Source organism: Uranotaenia lowii, chromosome 2 (genome assembly GCF_029784155.1).
Source record: "Uranotaenia lowii strain MFRU-FL chromosome 2, ASM2978415v1, whole genome shotgun sequence".
Taxonomy (NCBI): domain Eukaryota; kingdom Metazoa; phylum Arthropoda; class Insecta; order Diptera; family Culicidae; genus Uranotaenia; species Uranotaenia lowii.
In genome coordinates, this window is record NC_073692.1 from 401,030,921 (window position 1) to 401,040,753 (window position 9,833).

Below are 9,833 nucleotides of genomic sequence, written 5' to 3' on the forward strand. Positions count from 1 at the left end.
TTTACTTTGACTTACCCTTTTCTATCGATCTACAAGGGCGTAAAAATTTCAGCATCAGTACGTTGATAAGGTTCCGAAAAAACCATGGAATTACGGAAAAAACGTCCAAACCAATTTTCACAACTCAAACGAAGCTCAACAAACTGATGGATGCCAGCACTTTTTCTTATAAGAATTTATAACCAAACTGTAGAGTTGGTTAATAATAATAATAATTTGGTTCTGTGAATGCAAGTGTGTACCGCAATAGATAATTGAATCTTGTTTGTTAAGCGTGTATCTATTTGAATAAAATCAGTTAGCTTTCCGTACGTTGAACTGAGTGGTCAATAAAATCTATAGTGCGTTTAAAGTGTGAATTGTTTAATTGTAAATCTGGAAGATTCGACAATTTGGCGCAGTCGGTAGGATAGAACAAGGTGAGTCTCCTAGGCTAAATATTTTTTTCAGTTATTCTGTCGCGAAAAGTCTAAAACGGCGAAAACCTTGAAAGTTATGAAATAAAACAAAATGGCGAATTGAATAAAGTCCGGTCGGAAACCGAAGAGCCTATGAAAAAGTGAGTCCGGTTCGATTAACCGTAGCGCTGTAAGAAATTTTCAAATTGATAAGTTAAAATATTTTCGTGGCGGAAGGAACCAAATGCTAGTCCGGTCGAGAAAACCGAAGAGCAGATAAAGCAAGTCCGGAATTTAATTCTGTAGAGCTATGCGAGTCCGGTTATTTTCAACCGAAGCGTAAGAATATGCAAGTCCAGTTAGAAAACTGAAGAGCAGTGAAAGCAAGTCCGGAATTGATTTCCGTAGAGCTGAAAGTGTCATATTATTGGGCAAATCATTTTGCAAATAAATGCCGGATTAAGGAAAATGAGAAGGATTGCTAATTGAGGTTATGAGTTCCAAATTGAAATTTAAATTGAAAACAAGTAAATTTCTCCTGATATGATGTAGGGGAACATGCCCTATTATGCGCCACCTAAGCGAATGGCTGATTTTCTATGTATTCCACGTACAAATTGTATTGAAAATGGGTGCAATCGTTGAAGAAAAGTGTTTTCTACAAATGCCTATGATATTTTATTACTCGAATTGCTATAGTTGCTTCAAAAACTTGATTTTTAAAAACCATATTCAAAGCCACAGAACAAAACTGTGTTGCAAATACGCGCCGCTGTGTATTCAATATGCACCTAGCAGCCGAACACACCCGAAAGCAGCCGAAGACCAAAAACACACCAATACTTACAGACACTTTGACTGAAAAGAAAATCAAAATGGACTAATCAAAATTTAGAAAAAAATGAAAAGTAGATTTTGGGCTGAATTAACGCTCAAAATATGGTTTTAGACTTTTTGTTCATTTTCAATGAAAATTGGCCTTTTTGAAAAATTAATGCTATTTTCAGCCTACTACGATTGGCGCGTTATAACCAACGCATGGGCCGTGATAGAACATACCCATAAAAAGCATACCTCTGCGAGTTCAGTATGATTTTTTAGCATAAAATCATAGTTTAGATTCTCCTCTATCGATGTGTCAGAAAATATTGTCTTATTCGTTTTTCTCTGCTTGGTGACACCTTATTGAAAGTGTTTTAAAATTTAGATCAAAATGACGAAAAACCTAAATTGTGAAATTATCACGACACTGGGGCATTTTAAGGAAAAATTCATACTTGCCATGACCAATCACAGCATTTAGAACAAATTGGTAATATTTTGCAGGCTTCAAATGTTTCAGATTTTTCAAAACAAAGGTGGCGCGTATTAGCCACATGGGGCGTTATATGAACTTTTCCCCTACAAATAAAACAAATGAAACAAACAAAGAACGATTCTTTTTATTTTCGATAAATAAATGCAAATAGTAAGCGTATCACAAAAAAAAGTAACAAATATTTAGCAGCAAATTATTGTTTCAGATGGATCAGTGGCCACTAGAACCGTTCAATGGTGCAGTAGATGCATCGGATCTCCGCCGGGAGTGGGAAGAGTGGCATCGAGCCTTCGAACTTATTCTCGAAATAAAGCAAATTCAATCGCAACACGAGAAACTTTTATACTTACTCGCCCGAGGGGGGCGGAAACTTCAGCACTTTTACTACAACTGCAGACCAGTACAAACTGAAATTTATCCGGAACCTGTAAAAGTGCCATTGATGCCTTCGGAGATACCTGAATACGATAATGCAGTTAAACGCTTGAATCATTTCTTCGTGGGTAAGCGAAACGAACGAGTTGAGCTTGAAGTCTTCCGGGCACTTAAACAATCTTACGGAGAGTCATTCAATCAATTTATTCTGCGACTCCGCACACAAGCTAACCGGTGCGATTTCCACGACCGAGAGGAAAAGGAAATCTTACAACAAGTTACAATGGGAGCAAGGGACGAGCGCGTCAGGGATAAAGGATTAGAAAATACTATGAGTTTGGATGAATTAATTAACTATGCGATCAATCGGGAAATTCTCTCGATACAAAAAGAACGTATGCATCCATTGAAAAATGAAGCGGAAACATCGAATGTATCAGCAATCCAGAGGACGTCAGGAGCAAGGAACCGTGTGAGATATTCAAACTCTGGCCAATTTTCTGATGCTCGGAGAAACTTTAGCGGACAGGAAAGCCAATCGGAGTGTTCGAGATGTGGATCCGATAGACATGATACTGAATCTCGAGACTGTTCTGCTAGGATTGCAAAATGTAATAAATGCGGTTTCCGAGGGCATTTTGCAAAGCAATGCAGATCACGACGAAGAGCTTACAACAGAATCCAGAAGCCAAGAAGCAGACAGGAAGCAAACTCTGTTAATGAGGATCAGCAAACAGAATACAATCCAGCTCGTCAATACAGAAGAGATTTGTCACCTAAGGTAGAGTAATAAAGTTTTAATAAGTATTCACTTTTACTATACAAATTATGTTTATATACTGCCATCATAAATTGAACTAAGTTATTGAAATAAATGACAAAATTCAAATCCTAATTTCATTCTGTTCCCCTATCAGGAAAAACCATGCAACAGCGAAAATATTGTTTGCTTCATAGATACCTTCCCAGTGCAATTTTTGATCGATTCAGGATCGGCAATCAATACAGTTACAGAACAAGTTTGGTCTGCTCTTTTAAAAAATAATGCAATAATTTTCAAAAAAAGATTCGGATGTGAAAAGCAATTTTCAGCGTATGCCAGTCCTCAGCCGTTGAGAGTACTTGTTAGTTTCGAAGCATGGATCACAGTGAACGATATTAAACCAAAATGCTATGCTGAATTCTTCGTAATTCAAGGGGCACACAAATCTTTGCTAAGTAAACGTACTGCGGAAGATTTAAAAGTCCTCAAAATAGGCCTTGATGTCCAGAACGTCGAATTGAAGTCATCTAGCTTTCCAAAGTTCCCGAATATCCAAGTTAAACTGTCGATAGATCCCTCAGTTCCCCCTCGTAAAATCTCGTACTTGCGGATTCCAGTGGCTTTAGAAGAACAAGTAGATAGGAAAATAAAAGACTTGTTAGAACAGGATATAATCGAGCCAGCTAATGGACCCCCGGAGTGGATTTCTCCGATGGTCATTGTTCCGAAAGCTAAAGGAGAAATCAGGCTCTGTATTAACATGCGTTATCCAAACGAGGCAATACAACGTGAGCACTACCCGCTACCAAAAATAGATACATTTTTGAATAAGCTAAATGGAGCTAAGATCTTCTCGAAATTAGATATTACGTCGGCTTACCACCACATTGAGCTACACCCAGATTCAAGACCAATAACAACATTTATGACAAACCGAGGGCTTAGGGCATCCGCAGCAATCGCGAGTATAGTGAAAATGCTCACAAGTTTAATCACTTTCATACCGCACCGGGGGTTAGTATGAGGGTGAGCAAAATAGGGCCGTTGCCGTCGGGACCGACAAAATCACCAAATTAGCTCACTAGAAAGGGGCGAGAGCAAACATGCACTGAAAAAAAATCTACCGTTTAATGCTGAGCTAAGCAAACTACGTTCAGCGTGTAAAGTTTGTTTACATTTCATTGCGCGAGAAAAAGGTGAAAATTAGGACTCGGGAAAAAACGGAAGATGCTTGAGACTACAATTCCGGGTGCAACGGTAGCTGTATTAGCTCCCGAAAGCACAGACATGGCATCAGCAACAACGAACAAAACGGTAAATAGTAACTATAATTTTTAATAAATTCCCAGGCTTGACTAATTGAATTTTTCTCTTCCAGAATCCTACAAATTTGGCTTGTTCCGAACTCTAGCTTAATCTCATATTTGCAACTGAAAGATCCCAAGGATTTCAATCTAGACGCTGTAAATAGTCCCGAAAAATGCTGCGCTCTAAATCTCTGTAATTGCTACAAATCAATATGGTAAGTTGATAACAAAACGTAGCCAAAAGTTATTGTTTATTTAAAAAACATTTTGATTTCATTAGGTCTTATTCGCCATTCGGATACTGTCTGCATACCTCAATGGAAATCAAGTGCTGTATCATCTGTGCCGAAAGAAATTGTGGCTCGTTGCACGTTTGGAATAAAACAACCGACCACCCTTTGGGGTTTGAAAATACATTGTACTGGCCCCTCCGAAATCGGAATTTAACCATAAACAGCTTCATTCTATTCCGGCTCAAATCGGTTCGAGCAGAAATGGTGCTAACACAGGGAATTTCAGCGAACGATTTATAGAGAAAATATATGTTCGATTATAGACTATCAAATGTTTATTGGCGATATTTTTTATCTAACAAAGTGTTGAATAAAATGATGAATTCAAGTTAAAATAACAAAATAGCAATATTCGCATGTTACCTTAACTAGAAATGTACTATGGGTTTTATGATGACTGTCTGTGGTACCATATGCGAAGCTATTTCTTTAAAGATCTCTTAACAGTTTAGATCAGAAGCTTTCCTAAACAGTTTATAAGTGCTATAACCATTTGTGAACGTATATCGTTATAACGTTTTTTTGAAACTTTCATCACTAAGGTCCAAATTGAGTATCAATATAAGGTTAAATTTCATGAATATTTCACGTACGATATTGTACAATCTCTAAAAATATACATATATCAGAACTTGTTCGTCGGAATCTAATTTAAGAATTTATCAGGCAATTGTTTACTAAAGCCTTAAAATTAAATAAAAACTTCAATGCATAGAATTCAACACAGTGTAATATTTGAATACAATTGAAAAAATTAATTATTTTCGAATGAATAAATAACTACTGCTTTGAATTCATTTATATGAACATTTTTTTTCAATTCCCTTTTTTCAGTGTAACAATTAAAACTCGCCGCGATGCTCACCCAACTGGTGCGCGAAAGAGTGTGTATCCTAAAACCGGTCCGCTGAAATGAGCAAAACCGGGCCGCGTATACTCACTTATTGGTGCGTTTGCTCTTATGAGATACAAAAGACTCATGTTTGGTATAAATTGCGCGCCGGAGATTTTTCAGCGCGTAATGACGGAAATGCTTGCCGGTATTGAGGGTGTTATCGTGTATATCGATGATATAATAGTAGCGGGCAGAACCAAAGAAGAGCACGATTCTCGATTGCAGGAAGTTTTGCATGTGTTGGAACAGAACAATGCTAAGCTTAATGAAGAAAAATGCTCATTTAGAATGACTGAAATAGAAATACTTGGTTTCACGGTTAGTTCAAACGGTATCAGCCCTTCCGAAGAAAAGATAAACGCTATCAAAAACTTCCAAATGCCAAAAACTAAAGAAGAAGTGAGAAGCTTTTTAGGCTTAATTAATTTTGTGGGGCATTTCATTCCTAACATGTCAACAAGAACTGAAGCTTTGCGGAAATATGTTCGAGGGGAAATCAATGTGTTTGGAGAAGATCAATCCAAAGCGTTTAACGATTTGCGTTACGAACTATCAAACACTGTGCGGCGACTTGGATTTTTCGATCCAAAAGATCCTATAGAGCTCTATGTAGATGCATCGCCCGTGGGGCTCGGCGCCGTACTTACACAGCGAAACATACAAAACGTTCCAAGAATAATAAGCTTTGCTTCCAAGGGACTAACCAAGGCTGAACGAGTCTACCCTCAAACTCAGCGTGAGGCACTTGCCGTCGTCTGGGCGGTAGAAAAGTTTTACCACTTTCTTTTTGGCACCAACTTCACAGTGTATACCGACCACAAAACTCTTGAGTACATTTTCGGAGGAAAGCACCAAAATGGTAAACGTGCTTGTTCTCGAGCAGAAGCTTGGGCACTTCGGTTGCAACCGTATACCTTTGACATAAAACATATCCCGGGATCAACTAACACATCGGACATTTTATCACGACTTTGTACTGAATCACAAACCTCTTTTGATGAGTCGTCGGAGCATTTCCTGTGTGCCATAGGAGAGGGGATGTCTGCAATTACATTGAATGAAATTAAAAACGAAACTTCTAAAGATGAAACGTTGAGCGAGGTAATGAAATCTATAAGTTCACAAGAATGGCATCCGAGTCTTGTTCGTTACTCAGCATTCGCCAAAGAACTTGGTATCATTAATGAAATAATTGTAAGAAACGATCGCATAGTATTACCAAGATCTCTAAGATCAAAGGCGTTGGATATTGCTCATCGCGGCCACCCAGGCATCGTCACTATGCGCAGAATCCTAAGAGAGAAACTCTGGTGGCCTTACATGGATAATGACTTTGTCGACCGAATACAAACATGTGACGGGTGTGCTGCTGTTAGAATAGACGGGCCTCCAGAACCAATGCTTCGAAAGAGTATGCCAGAAAGAGCTTGGCAAGAACTGGCGATAGATTTCTTTTCTGCGAAGGAGTTTTCAACGTTTCTTGTTTTAGTTGATTATTACAGCCGATTCTTGAAAGTGATTGAGATGAAAGGCACAGATGCTACTAAAACAATTGATGCCCTTGAAGGAATTTTCGCTGAACAAACTTACCCAGAAACTATTCGGAGTGACAATGGGCCACCTATGGAGCTGATGACGGGGCGGCCGGTTAAAGACCTTTTACCATCATTGCGGACGGAACCTCACTTATATCGAGACGATGGGATACGCGACCAAGATCAAATTAAAAAAATGGAAGGTAAGCTGTATGCCGATAAACGCCGTCGGGCAAAACTATCCGATATCGAAATTGGTGACACTGTTATGCTAAAAAACTACGAAACCGGGAAACTAGAACCAACATTCAAACTCAAGAAATTTAAAGTCGTCGAAAGAAATGGAACCGACACAGTCGTGCAAAGTGAGGAAGGAGTTTTATATCACCGACCGGTATCACATTTACGCAAGTGGCCAAATCAACAGGAATGTATTGAAGAGCTACTACCTAAAAAGAAACTTTGTAAGTCTAGGTTAATCCAATAATTACTAATTTATTTTTCAATACCTAAACCATGAATAATGACCTAGTCTTCTTTGCAGGTTCTGACTCGAGTTTGAATCCTTCTTCAGAAGCCCAGGCAGCAGGACCATCACGAGGCGGGGGTATACCTCTACCAGAATCAGGTAGCGGGCAAACGGACCAGGATGAAGACACTTGCGAGGATTCGATCAACACTTCTGCTCGTTCGGCTCGCCCAAAACGTAATGCTAGATTGCCAGCCAGATATTCTTGATAGACTGACAGAGGAAAATTTTCCATATTGCATGGACTACTAATTTTTTTTTAAAGACTGGAGAAGGAATGTAGAGTTGGTTAATAATAATAATAATTTGGTTCTGTGAATGCAAGTGTGTACCGCAATAGATAATTGAATCTTGTTTGTTAAGCGTGTATCTATTTGAATAAAATCAGTTAGCTTTCCGTACGTTGAACTGAGTGGTCAATAAAATCTGTAGTGCGTTTAAAGTGTGAATTGTTTAATTGTAAATCTGGAAGATTCGACACAAACGTTTGAGAAAATTGCTTTTAAAAGCCATTCCCTTAGACTTTACGTGAAATTCATGATGAAAAAAGTGAGTTACTCCGAATTCACGTAGAATCGATGTGATGCATCAAAAGCTCAGTCTACGTGAAAAATACCGTAGAATTAATTTTCATTTTTTTTTTGCGTGTGCTTCAGCTGGACCTGTTCACCTCTGCGCAGCACGGTTGCGGATCCTGAGACTCCTCCCGGCCGCCGGACGTGAGCTCACGCTAACCGCAGCATGACTCGTGACGGCATCGAGAGTAACCCTCTCGGTCCTTGAACCTCCCCGGAATCGACCTCTGACGAAACCTCCTGGCTGGCCCTCTGCGGTGGTCCTCTGACTAGAGGCTCGATCTGGTCTTTCTGCGCTGGCTACTGGAGCACTTGCTAGCTGCAAGTCTAATAAACTTGAAAGTATCCCTCTCACTAACTCTTTTTTCCGTATCCAGACGTATCTGGGCCCATAACCTTGTATCCGGCTGGTTACAAATAGTTGGCTTTTTGTTCAAGTTTATATATTTAAATGTTATATTCTAGAAACTTCATTTTTTGTAAAGTCTCACAACAAGATAGCACCACAGTAGGGTACATTTCTGCAAGTTGCTGTCAATTGATGTTGGAGGAAAAAGAGGAATATTTGGAAAATAAATAGAAAAAGCCGTAAAGGGAGCTTGCTTCCGTTGTTCGAGCCTCTTCTTAATCAGGCGTCCATGAGTAAAGTCCGTGTTGTGTTTAGGGTTCGTGTAATTCCAAGGAATTCGCCCTGGAACACCGATTGGCTTCCTCACGGCTCGGCCCGCAGATCCTTTGTGGTCTCGAGCCTAACCGCAAAAGACCATCATCATCGTCCTCGGGTTCTGCGGAATCCTAACTCCCAAGGAGGACTTCCCTTCTCGGCTTGTCCGGATACGGGACACTCTCGTGGGCAGGCCGATTAAACGTCAATGAAGGAAGACACCTTAAAAACAACTGAGTCCTGCAACGCCCGCTGGCGCCGACAGTTTCGGCACCCTGTCGGTACGCCAATACATCGGTGGCCTCCCTGCTTCCAGAATTGGAACCCTGAAACCCACGGTTAGTGGGCTGTTTTACACGCCACATTACAGACAGAACATTGTTTTATACACACAGGCAACACGCCACATAAAATCATTAATAAAATAGAAATAGAAATAGAAACATGAAATTTCCGGTTATCTGTATTTTATCCGTGAAGTCCTTGGTTACCCAAAAGCCAGACGGCCCTTAGAGTACCTTGCCTTGGCTGGTCTAGTCGCTGCTCATCGATACGTTACAACCTGTTGAAAACGTAGGTTTCAGTGGTGGAATAAAGTTAACCTTTATTTAGTAACACTGTCGTGTCCTTAAATAACTACTTTCTACATAAGTGATTGCTAATTATTTGTCGCTATTACTCAATCGGATTCCCTTACCGGGAAACTACGCATTTTCCAATGAGTAAAATGAGATTACTACACTACAGGAGAACAGAGTGTGGAGGCGAAGGATGAACCACGAGCTCGCGCTAATCTACAGCGAACCCAGTATCCAGAAGGTGGTGAAAGCTGGCCGGATACGCTGTGCAGGACATGTTGCGGTAATGCCGAACGACTGTCCTGAAAAACAGGTGTTCGCTACGAATCCGGTAGGAACGAGACGACCAGGGGCGCAACAAACGAGCTGTTAGACCATGTGGAGCGTGATGTGGCGAATGTGGGATTTCCGAGAAATTGGAGAACGGTTGCCAATTGCCATGGATCTAGTGAATTTTAGGAATTATGTTCATCAAGTTATGTCGTGAAACGGAGTACCATGAAAATAAAATAATGACACCAGGAAAATTTGTATTTGAAACTTAATGACAGATTTTAGCATTTTTAATTTGTCATACTGTAGATTAAAAAAGAAAAGAAACGA

General features: G+C 39.8%; 1 long non-coding RNA gene across 1 annotated transcript; it reads left to right on the plus strand.

The window, feature by feature from the left end:
- Window positions 1–4,029: 4,029 nt before the first annotated feature.
- On the plus strand, window positions 4,030–4,726 carry LOC129749822 (uncharacterized). Its single transcript, XR_008738178.1, has 3 exons — window positions 4,030–4,168; window positions 4,233–4,376; window positions 4,442–4,726. It is a non-coding gene; the product is annotated as an uncharacterized LOC129749822 (long non-coding RNA).
- The last annotated feature ends 5,107 nt before the right edge of the window (window positions 4,727–9,833 follow it).